Genomic DNA, 17,309 nt, shown 5'->3' on the forward strand with positions numbered 1-17,309 from the left:
GTTAGCCAGGCTGGTCTCGAACTTCTGACCTCCGGTGATCCACCTGCCTCAGCCTCCCAAAGTGCTGGGATTACAGGCATGAGCCACCACACCTGGCCTGACCAACATCTTCTTAACCTGTATTCCATGGATTATCTGATCCTGCAAGCAAATTTGTACAGTATACATATGTGTATTTCTCATATGTGTCCAGGACTTTTATTAGATTCTCAAAGTAGCTGATGACTTTAAAAAACTGAGAACAATGCAATACAAAATAATCCCTTTGTTCTGTACGTAAAAATACAGCTCAAGTCCCCAAGACAGGAGTAACACGTAGACATAAGGCACATCACTTATGCTTTCACTTGGATATCTTCGACTAATGAATATAAATTCTAAAATAAAAGTCTGTATCTGCCCTACATGTTTAGTTTGTGAAAAGTTACCTTTTCATCAAATAATTTTAACAATACAATTTGCAATTTTGTTTTAAGTAAATTTATCCAAACAGAGGCAAAATATGTTTTTTTTTTTAAGATATGGCATTTGAAAAGCAAATGTATGTAGATGTAGGACTAATGCATGATCTAAGACAAAGAATGGTGATTTTAAAGAACTTTTCTAAGAGACAAAGACTTAGCTGCTTCTGTTCATATAACAGAGGAAGCTAACAATTAATTTCGGATTCAAGGCTGGAAGTATCTCTCATGCTATATGCTATACGAATACTATTAGTAATAAAGCATCAAGATAAAAGATTACTTTTAATTTTGTACCACTGTGTAAATCATTGTACTTATTTTCCAGACTGATTAGATAGCATTGTGAGAGAAGGTGAAAAAGAAGCTTACATGTGAACATTAAATTAACGTAACTTTTTTGTCAAAAGAACATTATGGTGGTAATATTACATCCCCAACTGTGCTCTGTCATCTCTCGCAGATAAAAAGGAAAAGAAGTCCCACTGTTTACAGGGAGAAGATCCTGTGGATAGTCATCACTATTTTGCTTTTGCTCAGTATTTTACATTATCATCAGACTTCCCAACAGTAGTTTCTGAAAGATGAAAGTGGACTCTCACTGAGAATTTCACACAAATAGATTAATTTGCGCCGCCATTTTTGGCACGTTGCCATGGATACAGCCATCGGAAGGCCTCAGTGCAGCTGCGAGTTGATTGACGGTCCATTCACAGTGTAAGGCTTTACAAAACCAGTCACATGAAAGGACACTCATTAGTGGACAAAGGCCTTATATACACATTTTGGTGATGCTTCCAAGGCTGAACATTACCTCTCGGTAAATCTGACCTTCATATCAATATCACCAGTGAAAGTTGGAACTATACCATGAAAATATATATTCAAAATACTGTAGAGTTAACATATTTATTCAATACATAGCTTTATTTTCTTTCATTCAAATCTAGCTAAAAGAAGGTGGAATAAAACACAAACCAAAAGGTTTTGTGTTATAAATTCTATATTTTCTTTAAAAAAAATCAAAAAGTTATTTCTCATTATGAACCTACAGACTGGTGTATGCTTAGATTAACAAAGCGAATAATTTCTGCTATTTACTATGGAACAGAAAAAACAACAACAGGCTTTTGACTTCTTTCTGCCTTCTGCATGGTATAGTCCATTGGGAATTATAATGTTGACATTTTACATTGTCACACATCCAAGTGTGTAAAGATATAACTTTAAACTTAGCCCGTATTTAAACTTAGCCCGTGAGACTCTTGGTAATAAAATACCTTCCTCTTATTTATTCAAGGTAATTCTGTCAACTCTGGTAGAACACTCTGGGGTCTCTACTCTACCAATTCGGGATGCATCCCACCTTGTATATCTGATTTTCTTCTCCCTGGTTGTAATCTGAGTTTCTCAGGTGCCTTACACGTTGCTTTGTTATCAAAGTGGAGAAGACTGTCTTCTATGCTCACCGCTGCCCGACTGGCCTCTGCAAACCTGTCTCTCTGGCCTTGAGCACTGGCCCGGTCTTGTTGCATCTTCTGCTGATAGTGATATCCCCACATGGCATGCAGCTCTTAGGTCCATGCTCCGCTGCAATCCTCTGCCTCCATGCCAGAGCTCGCGTCTGTCTGCTCAGCCACTTTTCTGCACTTCTCAGAGTGTTCAGGAATGCCTGTGTGCTTTTCCCTGAAACTCCGGGAGGCTAACCTCAGACTCTCCTGCATAGACATCTCAGCACCTGAGACACAGAAAAAGAAGGCTTTAGCTAAATGGACACAGAGAAACTTTATCAAACTCCACTGAATCATGACTAGCTTTGACTCTTCATACTGTGTCTCACTCAATGAGTAAACTACATGTGAAGCTGATTTTGAGACTTTGATGTTCTTTAGCTATGAGTCTCTCTATACTTATATCAAAGGGCCAGAAATAACAACTCTTTCAGAACTTTCATTGTTCAAGATTCCTGCTGTTTTCCTTGAATCTGAATCAAAAGACATCGTTTGGCACATAACCCATGTATAATAAAATCTAATCAATCAACCTGACAGCATAAATGAAAATGAGACCCTACTGTCCTCTCCATTGCTGATAGATTCAGGAGGATTTACTATTCTGCCTTCTCTTTTTCAGTTAAGTTGGGCCAAAAAATTAAAAAAAAAAAAATCAAAATCAAAATTTTGGAACTGCTTACTTGGAAATATTTGAAGACAAGTCAAAACCAAAATTTTGGAACTGCTTACTTAGAAATATTTTATGTGAATTAAAATTGTAGCACCTAAATGAATCAGAACACCAATGAATTGTGGAATGAGGAAATATTTGCACACATTTGTACAGGTGCATGCTACATGGAAGTGTTCTTTGTTGACACAGTCTGGTTAATCTCTCCTAAAGCATTGGAACTGGGGAAAAATACTGTGAGTTACATGTGGGAATAAGTTGTGCAGGTAAAATGTGCAGCTGGATGGGACAGTGTCATAAAATAAATTATCACATAAAATCTTTACGTTTTGTGTCTATTTTCCATGTCATTATTTGCAAATTACCCAAGCTAATAACTTGGGGTTACAGAAAGACCCTGTGAAAGGACTAGGGGGACACAGTTTAGGAATGTAAGCCATGTAAGCTAGAAGGAAGGACAACTAATAAGGAAAAAAATAACTCAAGAGAGAGCTTCTCAAATGGCAAAATAAAGAAAGGTACTTTGCCAAAAGAGAGCAATTACCAAGCAGTTCAGAGAAGTAGAGAACTTAATTTTGAATTGTCTTATTTGTATCTGCTGTAAAGGACTTTCTAGTTTCCTTTTGGATAATAAAGATAATATTAGAATGACTTTTTTCTATATTTGTATTTGAAATTTAATGGTAGCTAATTTTCAGATGATGCGTTGATCAGGAAGTAATAGAAGTGCCTTTGTATTCAGTTTTCTGTGAAGTCTCAACTCAAAACCTTCAAAATGAAACGTAGACAGAAAAGATCTCAATTCTCAAGCCTTAAAAGTATTAAATGACAATAAATAAAAGAAAGAATGAGCAAACATCCGTTTGGAAAAAATGTCATTTCATCGACAAGCAGCGTTGTTATAGATGGAGCGGTAGTGGCACAGGGTGTTTCTTGGGTCTCATTTGGGCAAATATATGCAGTTAGGAAGTGAACAAATAACCAAATCGTTCTTAGAAGAGGATTAAGCAGTCTTTCATCTTAGTAAATCTACAGTTGGAAAACATCATGTGTGTGTTTTTAAAGTCTTGGTTCCTTTTTCTTTAGTTTTTTTTCTTTTCTTTTCTTTTCTCTGGAGACAGTTCTCACTCTTCACTCCTGTCACCAGGCTGGAGTACAGTGGCGCAATCATGGCTCGCTACAGCCTCAGCCTTCCCAGGCTCAGGTGATCCTCGCACTTCAGCCTTTCAAGTACCTGGAACTACAGGCATGGGTCACTACACTCAGCTAATTTTTTTTTATTTTTTAGAGATTTAGGGTTTCACATATTGCCCAGACTGGTCTCGAACTCCCGGGCTCAAGTGATTCGCCTGCCTTGGCCTCCCAAAATGTTAGGATTATAGGTGTAAACCACTGTGCCCAACAGTCTTAGTTCATTTTTCTATTTAAGACATAAAAATACTTCAAGCAAAGTAATAATTAAAAAAAAAAAAATAAAGTCCTGGGGGAAATGTTACACATTAAAGACAGAAATAAATTGATCTAGATTATTGTAAGCATGTGGGTATATAAATACTGATTTTACTTTTGGAAATCTCTGCTTCTTTTCAACTCCAGTAAAGCAAGATTTTAGTAACTATATTTTAAATCTATTTTCCAAATGAAAGTTATGATATCTCTTTTCTAAGACACTGTGTGTCATTTATTAATATAAAACTTACAGGTATCTGGTTGCAATCTCAACCTTGACTCTTCAGCACCATTAATTTATTAGGAACGAACATAACCATATTACTGGCTGTCAATATAATTTTAGAAAAAATTATAAAATGTTAGCCTGGGTGGATGGCAATATACTCATCATTTAACAGCACAGTCTAAAAATGTGTGTCAATAATAGAATACATTGTAAATTAGCTACCACAACTTTATAGTAACCAATTTTATGAAAATCTTTAAGTTAAAAAATTAAAATACAGATATTAAAATGCCTTCAACTTAAAAAGTTAAGAACACCAAAATCTTCTCAGAAATGTCAAATTTATATTTCAGAGTACAATAATATATACACAACACATGTAAGTGGAAGATTTGACGTTGATTATTTAAATGTAATTATCTGTAGATAATTTGAATCTTCATCTTGGAGCTTATGTTTTATATATAATTCTATTATCTGCCACAATTTACTCTTAATTAAATAGTTGGCTTTATAACTTTGAATTACATAGTTTATTTTTTTCTACACCAGTTCTGTTTTACTTCTTATTAATACAGTAATTAAAAAACAAACCGGCAGCTGTATTTAGTCCAGGTATAGTAATATGAGCTAACTTCTCCTGAGTGATTCCCCATGGACCAAGCACTTTGCTAGATGCTTTATATGCTTTATCTCATTTAAACCTCACAGCACAACTGTAACTAGGCACTGCTAAGTATCATTTTGCAAATATGCAAACTAAGGCAATAGGTTAAATGATTTTCCCAGTGTCTCGAAGCTAATAAACGGCAGCATAAAGACATGAATCCAGTTTTGATTATACTCACCACTTTCAGACAATAGTTTTCAATGTTTTTAGAACCTTCTTGTATTTTTTATTTTGTTAATATGGGTCTATTGCTTTTTGATGAAGCTTTCATAAATCTGATTTAGGCTAAAGTAAATATGAAAGTTGTTTTCTAGTCAATTCAGATCCAAAGGCAGCAAGGAGAAGCTTTAAAGAGGTATCAAGTACTTAGGAGCTGAAATTAGAAGAAAACTAAGTGTATAACTTGGGCTGAGAGTGAACTAAATGACAATGAAGGAAACAACAGCTTTAAGCTTCTCAGACAAGTTATGTACTGCCTCATGTTACTCGAATCCAGCAAAATGATTATAACAACCTTCACTGAGGGAGCTCCATGACAGTTTGCCCTAAGAAAATAGATACAAAAAACACAAACATAATGTCAGCCAATAGAAAGTAATAAACTATTTTTAATCATAATAGCAAAAAAGAAGAATGTATTCCAGGAATAAAAAGATAATTCAATACACTAACCTAATTTTGAAAATATTAACAAAATCAAAAGAAAAAAATCTAGAGGATCATCTTCACAGATTTCACAAAATAAGCCACTGAGAAAATGTAATATTTTCTCACAAAAACTATTAGTAAACAAATTTTAAAATTTCTGAACATGATTTTAAAATCTAGCTCAAAGCAACAGAACTATTTTCTTAAAATAGAATCCTAAAACGATGCCATTGAAGTATTAAAAAGACAAAGACCATCGCTGTAACCACCTTTGCCTTAAATTACTCAAAATATGCTGGCCAATGCAGAATCAGGAAAAATAAAAGTCACATAAATATTTGAAAGAAGGTGATAAAAAGTATCATTCTGTGCGTATTATATTATGTGCTGCCAGGAAAACTCAAGAGAATCCATTGAAAAACTTTCATAATTAACTAAAGAGATTAGCGACCAACAAAAAATTGCATAGAAGTGAATATTTTTATGCTAATTTATTTTAAAATTGTTCTGAAAATATAATGGCAAATAGTCCTAATAAAAATAGTCCCTTAGTTCAATCAAGCTGGTATAACAACATGCCTTAGACTGAGTAATATACAAACAACAGCAATGTATTGTTCTCAGTTCTGCTGGCTGGGAAGTCCAAGATCAAGGTGTCAGCAGATGTATTGTTTGGTGAGGATGTGTCCCTTTTTTGTAGTGACAGGGTTTTCCCGTGTTACCCAGGCTGGTCTCAAACTCCTGGGCTCAAGTGATCCATCTACCTTAGCCTCCCAAAGTGCTAGGATTCAGGTATGTTGTGAGCCACTGTGCCCAGCAGTCTTAGTTCATTTTTCTGTCTAAGGTGTCAAAAGTACTTCAAAGAAAAGAATATTTAAAAAACATAAAGTCCGAGGGGAAAAGTTACACCATGTTTTTTCACCTATCAAAAGAGAAAAACAAGCTCCCTCAGTCCTCTTTTGCAAGAACACTAATCCCATTCATGAAGTTTCTGCCCTCATGTCCCAGTGTCCTCCCAAAGACCCCTCACCTCTTAATACCAACATTGGAGATTAGATTTCAACATGAATTTTGGAGGGACACAAATATTCAGACCATAGAAAGTAGTAACAAGAGATGAAATACTTAAGTAGAAATGTGTAGGACTCAGATGAAGAAAATTAACTTTATGGAGGGATGAAAATGAATTGAGTAAATAAAAGACCATGTTTATAAAAGACAGATCATGTTTATGTGTGAAAATATTCAACAATATAAAAGCTATGATTCTAGATTTGTAATGGTATTTTGTTTGTTTTGTTTCCTTTCTTTTTTATGCCAATTAAAAACACTTGATAATTCTTTGTGGAAGAAATAATTGGACATACATTTATGTGAACTGCTATACAAGATACTGGGAATAAAATAATAAATAGAAAATATACAGTCCCAGCTCGTGGAGTTTTCATTTATGGTGTGAGAGACAAAATTTAAAAGTACACCAAAAACTTACAGAATGTAATGCATAATGAGGTTTCTATTCTAATAGGCCAAATCTAATTAGATAATTAAGGTCTCTCTGGGAAGCAATCCTTAAGCTGTAACAAAGACATTTAAAGATAGATGCCTAGTTCTAAAAGACTGAAAATCTGCATAACATTAGTGATGAAGGGTATTGATAATGTTTTCCTCTTTAGTCGACATGTATTATTTAACATTTCTATAATAAAGATATAAATTTCTAAGAAAATAACACATTAAATTAGTTTTTAAAGCAACTTGAAATTAAGGACCATAGCTTAAACATTGGTGAATTTTTCTAGAATGTCCTATATGTGTTTAATCCCTGGGCTTAATCATCTGTGCATTTCTCCAGTGTGAAAAATATATTCAGTCAGTGAATGAATGTAGATAAAGACAATTGAAATATATTTTCTCATAGTCTATGATTAATGTTCCTTTGTTCTTTATTCACAAACATATATCCAGAGTACTCTGAATACTGAATTAGCTACAATCTTTATTTCAGCAATTTATATAATCATGTTTTATTTATATATAAATGTGACGAAAAATGCAGAACATTACTTCTTATCTGACTTTTACAAAATATTCTATATAACTGCTTGATGTTATTCCAAAAGTAGTCTCTGATTCAGTTTGCCACTAGAAGAAACTAGTCAGATTGCTCTCATCATTACAGATAGCTTTGTAAATGAATGTCTGCTGAATAGCATTCCTACTGACTAAGCCACAAACATGCATAGAAAAGCTTTTGAATTCATTGCTCTAAAATTTCAGGAAAATATGGCCAGTGGCATAAACCTTTCACAAATTAGAATACATTAAAATGTGTATTTATTTCTAATATTTTGACCAATAAGCCTATTTATCTTTTTTTTTCCTTTTAAAATATGGGGAATTGAACATATTTCCATGCAAGATATGAAGATAATTTTAATAAGACTTTTGATACCTACATATACTTCAGTACTTTCAAGCTTTACAATGAGTAACCTTAAAATCAGTGTAACTATCAACAGATATATTCTACAATTTACTTAACACACAAAACATCCTAAATCTGAAAATATACTTTTGTAAATATTGTATTCTAATGACTTTCAAAAGGTGTAGTTAGGTGATCATTTTTACAGATGGTGAATTATTTAGATTTTCATATTATATTAACTCTTCAAATATAATCTCCCATTAAATAGCACATAATGCTTCTAAATAAATTTAGTGGGTAAAATCCGTGACACGCTACAGATGAAATGAATTTCAGCATTAGAAATTCACAAGCCCATCAAAGTTCTACTTCAAGGACTGTTCTTGAGAGCAATAATTGGCATGTGGTATGAAAGTCAATTAGAAGCTTCATGAGCAACTAGGAGCCAAAGCATTGTGGTTTTGGCTCAAATACCTCCCAATGGAATGTCCATTCCAATCCATCACGAGCAGGATTCAGTTTGTTTTACATGACACTTGTATACTTCATCAAGGGAAGTGCTAATGAACAAGCAATCACTTTTATTTCAAAATCTAATGCTTATAAAGGGCCAGTCTATCATTTGGTAGATCTTCCAAATGATCTCCAGTACAGGAACAGAGAAGCCAGAATAAGCAATACAAACCTGTTGCCCCTCCAATGACCTCTGTCTTGAGTTAGAGTTACTTCCTGATGTAGATGTTGGAGATGGCTCAGTTTGTATGTGACTTTAATCCAAACCAGCTCCCTAAAATGAGGTAAAAATGAAGCTTTAGATTCCAAAGAACCAAAGGAGGGGTAAGATAGGATGTGTGCCGCTGCTCAATGTGACTCACTAGTACCTTGTATGGGATTTTAGTTTTCCTCTCTTGCATACTATGGGCTTACCTTCCAATAGTGAAGTAGAGGAAAAGACTACATGCCCTTTATATCCAGAGTCAAATATCTTCCATTCACACTGGCAGTAAGAAAGCTGAACAAGAAGCAACTATTTTAGTGGACAAAAGAGTTTTTTATATGAAAAATTTGCTACCAGCAGTTATCCCTTAAGGTCTGGAACAAAATGTGTCTTTAAAAATCTTTGTGCCAAATGGGATAGAGGGAAAGAGCTGGCAAAATGAGATCATGAGCATACAAGAACTTGCTTGGGGTGTGTTATTAAATTTAGTGATACCTTGGTTTCCATCTATGGTATAGATGGAGCTAACCTATCTTAGCCAGTGTCCAGGTAAATAGATTCTCTGATGGTCTTGACATACAACTTATACCTCATCTGCTTAAACTTTCCAGAACACTGGGAAATTCGACACTAAGCCTTCAACCACAAAGCTTCATAGAGGGTGTGAACACAACAGTCATGTCATAGGTATTAGTTCAGTAAATTTGGACCCAAGTTTATCTCCATTCTATTTTTCATTTCCTCAAAGATTTGATGCAAGAAAAGAGTGGGGACAGGAAAAATTCTCTAGGGGCATTCATTTAAATCATCAAAAATGCTAAGATTCCAAAATTCCTAAAGATAAGAAGAAAATAAAAAAATTAATTAGTACACCTAATCTCCGTTTTTTAAGAAAAGGAAAGGTCTGTCACAGTTGTTTTATTAAGTGACATATTTTCAAAAGCTATATTCTGAACGAAGTTGCAATTTCTCTTCCTATCTTACATGACAGAAGACTAGCTGTATAGGATAATGAAGAAGTAAATGCTTTGCAAGTATGGTAAAGAAGACTTTGTAAGCCTGAGAGGTTTCAATGCAAGAGATGAGTGCTTTCAAAAAAGAGTCAGTGAATCCATTTTGATAAAGGAAGGATAGACAAATGTGGAAAAGAGTAGTGAAATAGTAAAGAGAGCTTGAGGAAAATTTAAAAAGAATGAGAAGCTCTTTAGTAAGTACTATAATAGAAAGTATTAGAGTTTTGTGGAATGTGAGCAATCAATACATTCTCTCAAAAACAACTGAGGAGTCGAACTAGACGAATCCGTATTGATCCCTTTTCATATGCCAGCTGCTCTGCTACTGTCCATCCCCATGAGGTATGGATTAATTATTAACCCACCCAGTGAGGTGTGGATTTAATTTTCACAACCTCACCATGATATATGAATTTGTAACCAATTTTTACATGTGGGCAGATCAATATTGAGGGTCAGTATCTTGCCAAAAATCATTGTTATTAAAGATTAGATTGACAACCATGGCAGTAATGGCCAAATAAAGCATTATGGATCCAGAAGAAAGGAAGGTTAAGAAAAATGTGAAGGAGTGGAAGCAGCACAAAAATTTCAATTAAATTAAGGCACTTGGCTCCAATTCAAATCATGCTGAATTCCCTTCCTTCTCAAGAAAGCACTGAGCTTTCTGGCTTCCGGACTCTCCCTCAGGATTGCTTACCTTGCCTGGAAAACCTGCCACTTTCTCCCATGCAGTTGTCTTTGCCTAGTACTCACACTCATGACTTTCTTCAGAAGGCCTAGGCCAGCACCCGAGTAACGTGGGGCTCCCTTAGGCTCCCCCAGCACTCTCTGGTTTGGATTAAAGCACTCTCTCTGTGCTTGTCTCAGTCACCACACTCACCACTCCACGGCTTCATGTCTCCTAATGTGTCTATTTATCCCTCTGGGCCATTAGCTTCTTGAGATCAATGATTGTCTTTTTCACCTTTTTAACTGTGGAGCTTAATGGGGCACCTGGGACATTTCTTCCATGGTTTCCTGCCCTTTGAAGGGGAACGGAAAAATATGAAGAAACCAACAGTTCAGGCAAGTTATATAGGGGGCTTCATGACACAGTGAGGTAGGTGAAGAAGTTTTTGAAAGACTGACTGCCTGTGCCTCTTAGATCTTACTCATTTGGGAGGGACTTTCCATTACACTTGAAATGAAATCCAAGTTTCTTACCTCCCCTATCTAGCCCTATGTGATCTAGCCCCTGCCTGTCTCTCCAGCCTCGTCTACTATTTCTCTTCCTCTCATTATCTGTCTTCCAAACCCAGTGGCCTCCTGGCTATTTCTGAGACATATAAAACTTTTTCCTACCTCAGGTCTTTATAGGGCTGACTTCATTTTAACATTTAGGTTACTGTGTCTCCCAGAAGGAATCCAACAATGACAACAAGTGAAGTGTCTCCTGCCCACCTTCAAGCATTTTCCTGCTCTTTCAGTCTCTAAACTTACACTGTTTGTATGATGATTTACTTTCTTTGATCTCAGTATTGGAATTTTAAGCACTATGAGGGCTGGTTATGGTCTTTTTACTTTTGAATCCCCAATATCTGGCACATAGTATGTGCTCAATAAATACTCCTGAATAACTGAATATATCGATCAACCATGATGTGCTTTTGCTATGCATTATCAGTGGGAATGGATAAACATGAAAATAATAGCTAATATAATAGTTAATATATATTAATTTACTATATTCTTAGCACTTTCCTAAGTGCTTCATATGTACTAATATATTTAGTCTTCAGAAATCCTATCATTATACCAATTTTACACTTAAAAAGCTAAGGCACAGATAATCTATGTTGTGTAATATGCCATACCATATAATACAGGAAAAATATAACGTGATGATACATAAATGACAGCCTTTGGCTTTCTAGTTTATCATCTAGCATATGATGTCATTTCTGAAATTAATTCCCTTTTACTTCCTTTTACCCTCTCATCTTGTAGGAAATTCTTACTCTTCCTTCTGGATTTAGTGTACATCTTGCAACCACTGAGTAGTTCATCTAAAATGTCACCTACAATATTAGATGTGCAACCTCGTTGTCCCCACAGAGCTTTCTACATAATTGTGTTAAAGCTCATAGCACATTTAAATTAAAAATGTGTATTTACCTGGTTGTCTCTCTGATTAGACAGAGCTCTTTGAAGGGAGGAATATTGTCTGTCTGCTTCCACTATCATTAATGCATGTCACAGCATCTAATATAGAGTAGATTCTCAGGAAAATGTTTATTAAATTAATTGCTACCATTGTTCATATGCTGAGAAATTTTTCAAATTGCTTGTTCCTCTGAACTTAAGAATCCAAGTTTTTACCAGTTAAATAGGTTTTTTAAATAATTCATCTTGAAATAAATATAGTTTGGTAAAATAGTCAGGTTAATTCAGACACATATTTCATATTTTAATTGTGTCAGAAGCAAGTGTCCTGCAAACTGTCTATTGGCCTTAGAAATGTACATAAACTCAACTTGTCGTTAGCCATGTTATGAAGACATACTAATTGGGTTTTGGATTCCCTTCACATATAATAGTAGCTCACTTGACCACTACTTAGGTCACTCTGTAATATTCACTTAGTTCATTCTAGATAAGAAAACCCCTAGCAGTTCAGCTATGGGATTTAATTAAGAAGATAATCTAAAATAGTTGGATATTTTATTCAATCTTAACTGAATAATCCAAACCTCTGGAGTCTACTATATATATTGGACTCAAAACTTAGAAGGAGAGTTGTTCTCATAATATTTTTCAACACATTTTCTTTCTGCCTTTAGCCAAAAATAATGTAAAAGAGATCTGTTGACAAATTAAGGTCCAAGCTTGGAGATTAAAAAAAAAAAAAAAGACGGAGGAGAAAAACAGAGGTCTGAAATTTTAAAAAACTTCAAATTCTGGCTCACAGTTAAAACAATACAGCAATAAAACCACAACAAAAGTGGTAAACACATTGGATAGTCATGTTTTATTTTAGTATATTATGGTGTGGTTCCCATTCAAATATGAACAGAGCCCATTCAGTTTTCCCTGCCTCTGGCAAATTCACCTCAACTAAAAGGACTCAGAGATGATGGGAAGATAAGAGTTCCAAGGAGGGCAGCCTATCATAAGAAACACAATAACAGGAAATAGGTGGTGGTCACAAGCATTAAAATGTGCCTTAAGTGTGAACTTAGGGAAAAAAAAGTGCAAACAAAGCAATGACTGAAGCCAAGAAGCAGAACAGTGCTTTTGCTGTGGAAGAAAGCTTCGTCTGCATCTTAGAGTAGATTGATTTTTTACTGTCAGGCAACTTTAATTGAATCCATGCTCTAGGAGACGCGTCCCTCCTGCCCACCCCTCCCAAAAAAAATGTAAGGTGCCACCTGGGCTTGAATTTAGAACAAGTTTGCACACCTGAAGATAATTTAACATTTCCAGAAGCATTTCAAATATCTAATTTATTAATACAGGAGGTTTTTTTTGTTTTTTATTTTCTTCTAGTATTCTTCTGAAGGAAAGCACAATGTAATTATCTTAACTACATTTGATGTAATCAAATACTTGTTTGAAGTGGACCAGAATTCCAGGACGCATGTGAAATCCAGCTCCAGCTGCACTATTTAGGTACATAATTCCAGGTAGATGAGAGCACAAATAAAAATACAATACTTAGAACCCCTAGGAGAAAAGAAAAAACATGCCAATCTAGAGTCAGCCTCTTAAAAGAGTCATTTTCAGAGGTTATGGTATTTATTAGCCTTCACATGCTGCAACATAAAATCCATTTGGAGAAAATCTTTTCCATTTCCATTTATTCTTTTCAACTAAATTGATATCATCTACCATAATCATGTACCTTATTCATTGGGCTATTTCTGTCCTTTGGGCAGCCCCCTAAATTTAAAGTTTACCCTCAAAGAGCAAACTTCTATCACCACAGAAAGTATTCAAGACTCAAAGTAATTTTTTAAATGCAGCTCAAAAATCACCTGAGTAGAACAAAATGCATAATATTCCAAGGCAGAGAAGAAGAGTAAAATAACTCTAGAATGTTGCTAGTGTTAGTGTTTTTATTTTAATTTTTTTCTTAATCCTCCATATTCACATTATAATTGTAATGTGGTGTTTATCCCCTCCATTTCTAAATAATTTATTTTCCAGAGTTCCTGAAAATATTTCAAAATGAAACTGAATACAGTTACAAAATGTGCATCTGCACGACTCACGGGCCCATTTGTGAAATATGGTGCTCATTACTGATAGTGGAACTGGTGGGGAATTTGAAACCCATTTAGAAATGTTAGGAATTATCTCAGGAGGAGTAAGAACCTTATTTGGACTGAAGCTGTCTGCAAAAACATGAAGAGAAAGACTCAAAGGCTAGGCTGCTATTTGTGCATCTTAATGTGCTCCAGTCACAGCACAGTTGGGTGGAGATGGCTCATTCTCTTCTCACTGAGGGAAACACGAAAAAGTTAATTGAGAACAGTGCAGAAATGTTCTAACAGCTGCCTGCCTTTCTTTTCCAGGAGCAGCAGAGAAGGTTAAAAAACCTATTTATGGTTGAAAGATTCCTTCCCATTCACACTGTACAACAGTTATGGATCCCACAGAAGGGTTGACTGCCATCTTCTTATTTTGAATCCTAGGAGAGCTGGAAACAAGAATGAAAGACGAAGACCTATTCCATTGAAGACAGTGAGAAATTTCAGAGATACGGTGCTGCATGGAGCTACTTTCCAAATGTTCAGATTCCTTATTTAAGCAAACTAGAGTTTGGGAACTGCTTGAGAATTCAGGCTGCCATCATGCCAAACCCATGGAAAGTGGATATGTTTCTGTGGAGACTTTAATCTGGACCACACATAGGAAGAGGTTAAGCCAGATTTTATTAGCACTCTGTCCAAGTCACGCGAGGATGTGAGGCATCCACTACTTCCTGATCTAACAACAGCTTGAGGATCCCCAGATTGAAAAGTATGTAACTGCAGTCTTGTGATATAGACCGAGGCTTAGGACCACCTGACTAATCCATAGCAATCTTTGGACTTTCCCTTTGCTGGAATTGAAGTACCTCTGGGAAGCCTTCCCCAATGGTCATGGTTGTTAATCCTCACAACGGACAGAGACTGCTCACTTTTCTGAACTTCTGAACCTATTGTGCTCCTGTGGGGATACAACGGTAAGCAAAATCAAGCTAGGACCCTGCACCCAGGGGTGTGAAAGGGAACGTGAAAGAAGTGGTGAAGGCAAGATGTTAAAAAACATCCAGATAATTAATTTCATTACAATTGCAATAAAAGCTGCAAAAAACGAAGTACAGGATACTGGGAAAACAAAGATCATATATTTTCTACCACTCATTCAGCACTTTGCATCCAACTCTTGCTTGCTTTCTATGGGCAAACTATCACTCTGGTTCTGGTATATCTCCCTAATCTTTCTGGGTAGGTCGTAAGCTCAGGTTAGTCAGGGACGTGACACGAGAGAACACTTATCTAGCAGAAATCGTTGTCAATAGCCATTTAAAAATACATGATGGCTATTTTTTGGTTAATTGAATCATATTAAAGAACACACTTACATAGCAAAGGGGAAAGGGAGATTATTGCCAGGCTCACTGTGGCTGATGCTTGTGTTGGGTGGGGTTGTTGAGGAAGAGAAATTCCTAAATTTCTATACCATGTTCAGCTACTATCTGAAACCTGTGGGAAAGGAAAATGGAAAGACTCACCTTTCAAATTCTTCCCCTTCTGTATTGCCAAAGGTTGGAACATATAGTGGATAGCTCATTGTGAGGAAGAAACCATTTGTGAGTCTTCAGTGATGCAAAGGTAGCTATGGAGCCAAGAATAAGGTAGAAAGTTAAATTTTTCATCAAAATTAAGTGGGGAGAATTAAGTTGGGATCAAGGAATGTTGGAGATGTAGAGAAAGGAGACTCAGTACCCCCACTCTGCATGCTAAACACTGTGTGTTTAAGTGATGCTTTGAAGGAAAACAGGATGTGGTTAACATCTAGGGAGTCTCCGTGAAACAGAAATGTCCAGATGGCACAATGATGTTGTACACTCCTTACTTCGGTGGAAGTAGGAACTGAGTCAGGGCTGAATTCATCCCACAGTCATGCACGTGAGCCTCCCCTGTGGCCCTCCCCACTGGCTCCACTGAATCTCCTCACTTTGTCCTGGCCCATCTTTGTACTCTTAACCAAAACTGGCCTCTATGAGTACCATTCATTCAAGATCCCACTTTCTGAGAGTTTATCTGATAAGCTGATTTTTGCTAAGGTAGCAGTGACTAATACACCTCCCGGATAACTCATTTTCATGTTAATAGGAGCATGTCAGATCTTATCTCAGAGGAATGACTATAATGTGATGGAAACTGGAAGTGTAGTATTTGATTATGAAGGCCTTCTTATACATTCTCAAGTCGTATCACATAAGCCAACACCTGTTCCATCTATAAAATGCCAGCTCTGTCTCATTCACCAAAACTCTGCACTGACATTCCCAGGTTCATGCCGAGCATCTTGGCAAGTCCCCAAATGGTACCTTAAATCCCTGAGCCATCCCAGCTGCTAGAAATAGTGCTTCATGTCTCTTCTCCCACAGCATAAAAAAAATTCAGTTCAGGAATCACTATCAGTGAATACTAACACTTCATGCAAATCAGCCAAATTTATTCTTCACTTTGCTGCTTCTTCAAAAAACATGACAACCACCACAAAAATTTTCCATTATTCTGCCTACAAAGCTCTCCAGAAATAGAGTATCTATTAAGTTGGCTTTCAGAATGTAATATTAGAAAGATCAAGTGTTTTTAAAACCACAAAGAGAATAAAGTTGCAGAGTTTGGGATTGTTAGGGCAGAATTCCAGACTCCCCACAAGGTTCAGCCCTGTAGTAATAGTTGTTCTCCTTTTCCAACTTGGCTCAACACTACTAAGACCTTTGCTGCACACATAATGTTTATCGTTTTTCTCTCCCACTGTTATTCATGATTGAAACTGCTCTAGAAGGCAGGTGTGGGAAATGAAATATTATTGAAATATAAGGTGATGATAACCATTAGATTTCAAGCTAAATTTTCTAACCAGGACTTAAATCATTTAAACTTCATATAATTTTAGAGATCCTTTTTTTCTTAAGAGAAAAAGAAAACACCTGGTACATTATTCGGCAGATTCAAACTAAAGGAGCCAGAGGAAATTATCATTGACTGGCCACAAAGATAAGTGGTTATATATTTTAACTGTAGGGTATGACTATTCCTTGGAAATCCTGAATGGCAACTGCTCTCATCTCCCACCATCTTCTGGTAGTCTCTCTCTCTTTCTCTCTCTCTCTCTCTGTCTTTATGCACAGATTTAAAAAAAATAGAATAGATTTCAGTTCTAGCTTGACTTGTTTGAATATAAAATAGAATATAATTATTCCTTGACATGCCATCATTACTTGTTAGATAAAATTGGAAC

At 35.8% G+C, this 17,309-nt stretch overlaps 1 long non-coding RNA gene across 1 annotated transcript; it reads right to left on the minus strand.

Annotated features, from left to right (window-relative positions):
* Positions 1-1,490: 1,490 nt before the first annotated feature.
* Positions 1,491-15,658, minus strand: LOC108534054 (uncharacterized). The gene is made up of 3 exons (XR_001886870.1): positions 15,565-15,658; positions 8,758-8,859; positions 1,491-2,199 (listed from the first exon to the last, which is right to left on the minus strand). It is a non-coding gene; the product is annotated as an uncharacterized LOC108534054 (long non-coding RNA).
* Between the last annotated feature and the right edge of the window lie 1,651 nt (positions 15,659-17,309).

This window comes from Rhinopithecus bieti, unplaced genomic scaffold (genome assembly GCF_001698545.2).
Source record: "Rhinopithecus bieti isolate Rb0 unplaced genomic scaffold, ASM169854v2 scaffold_9996, whole genome shotgun sequence".
NCBI classification, from domain to species: domain Eukaryota; kingdom Metazoa; phylum Chordata; class Mammalia; order Primates; family Cercopithecidae; genus Rhinopithecus; species Rhinopithecus bieti.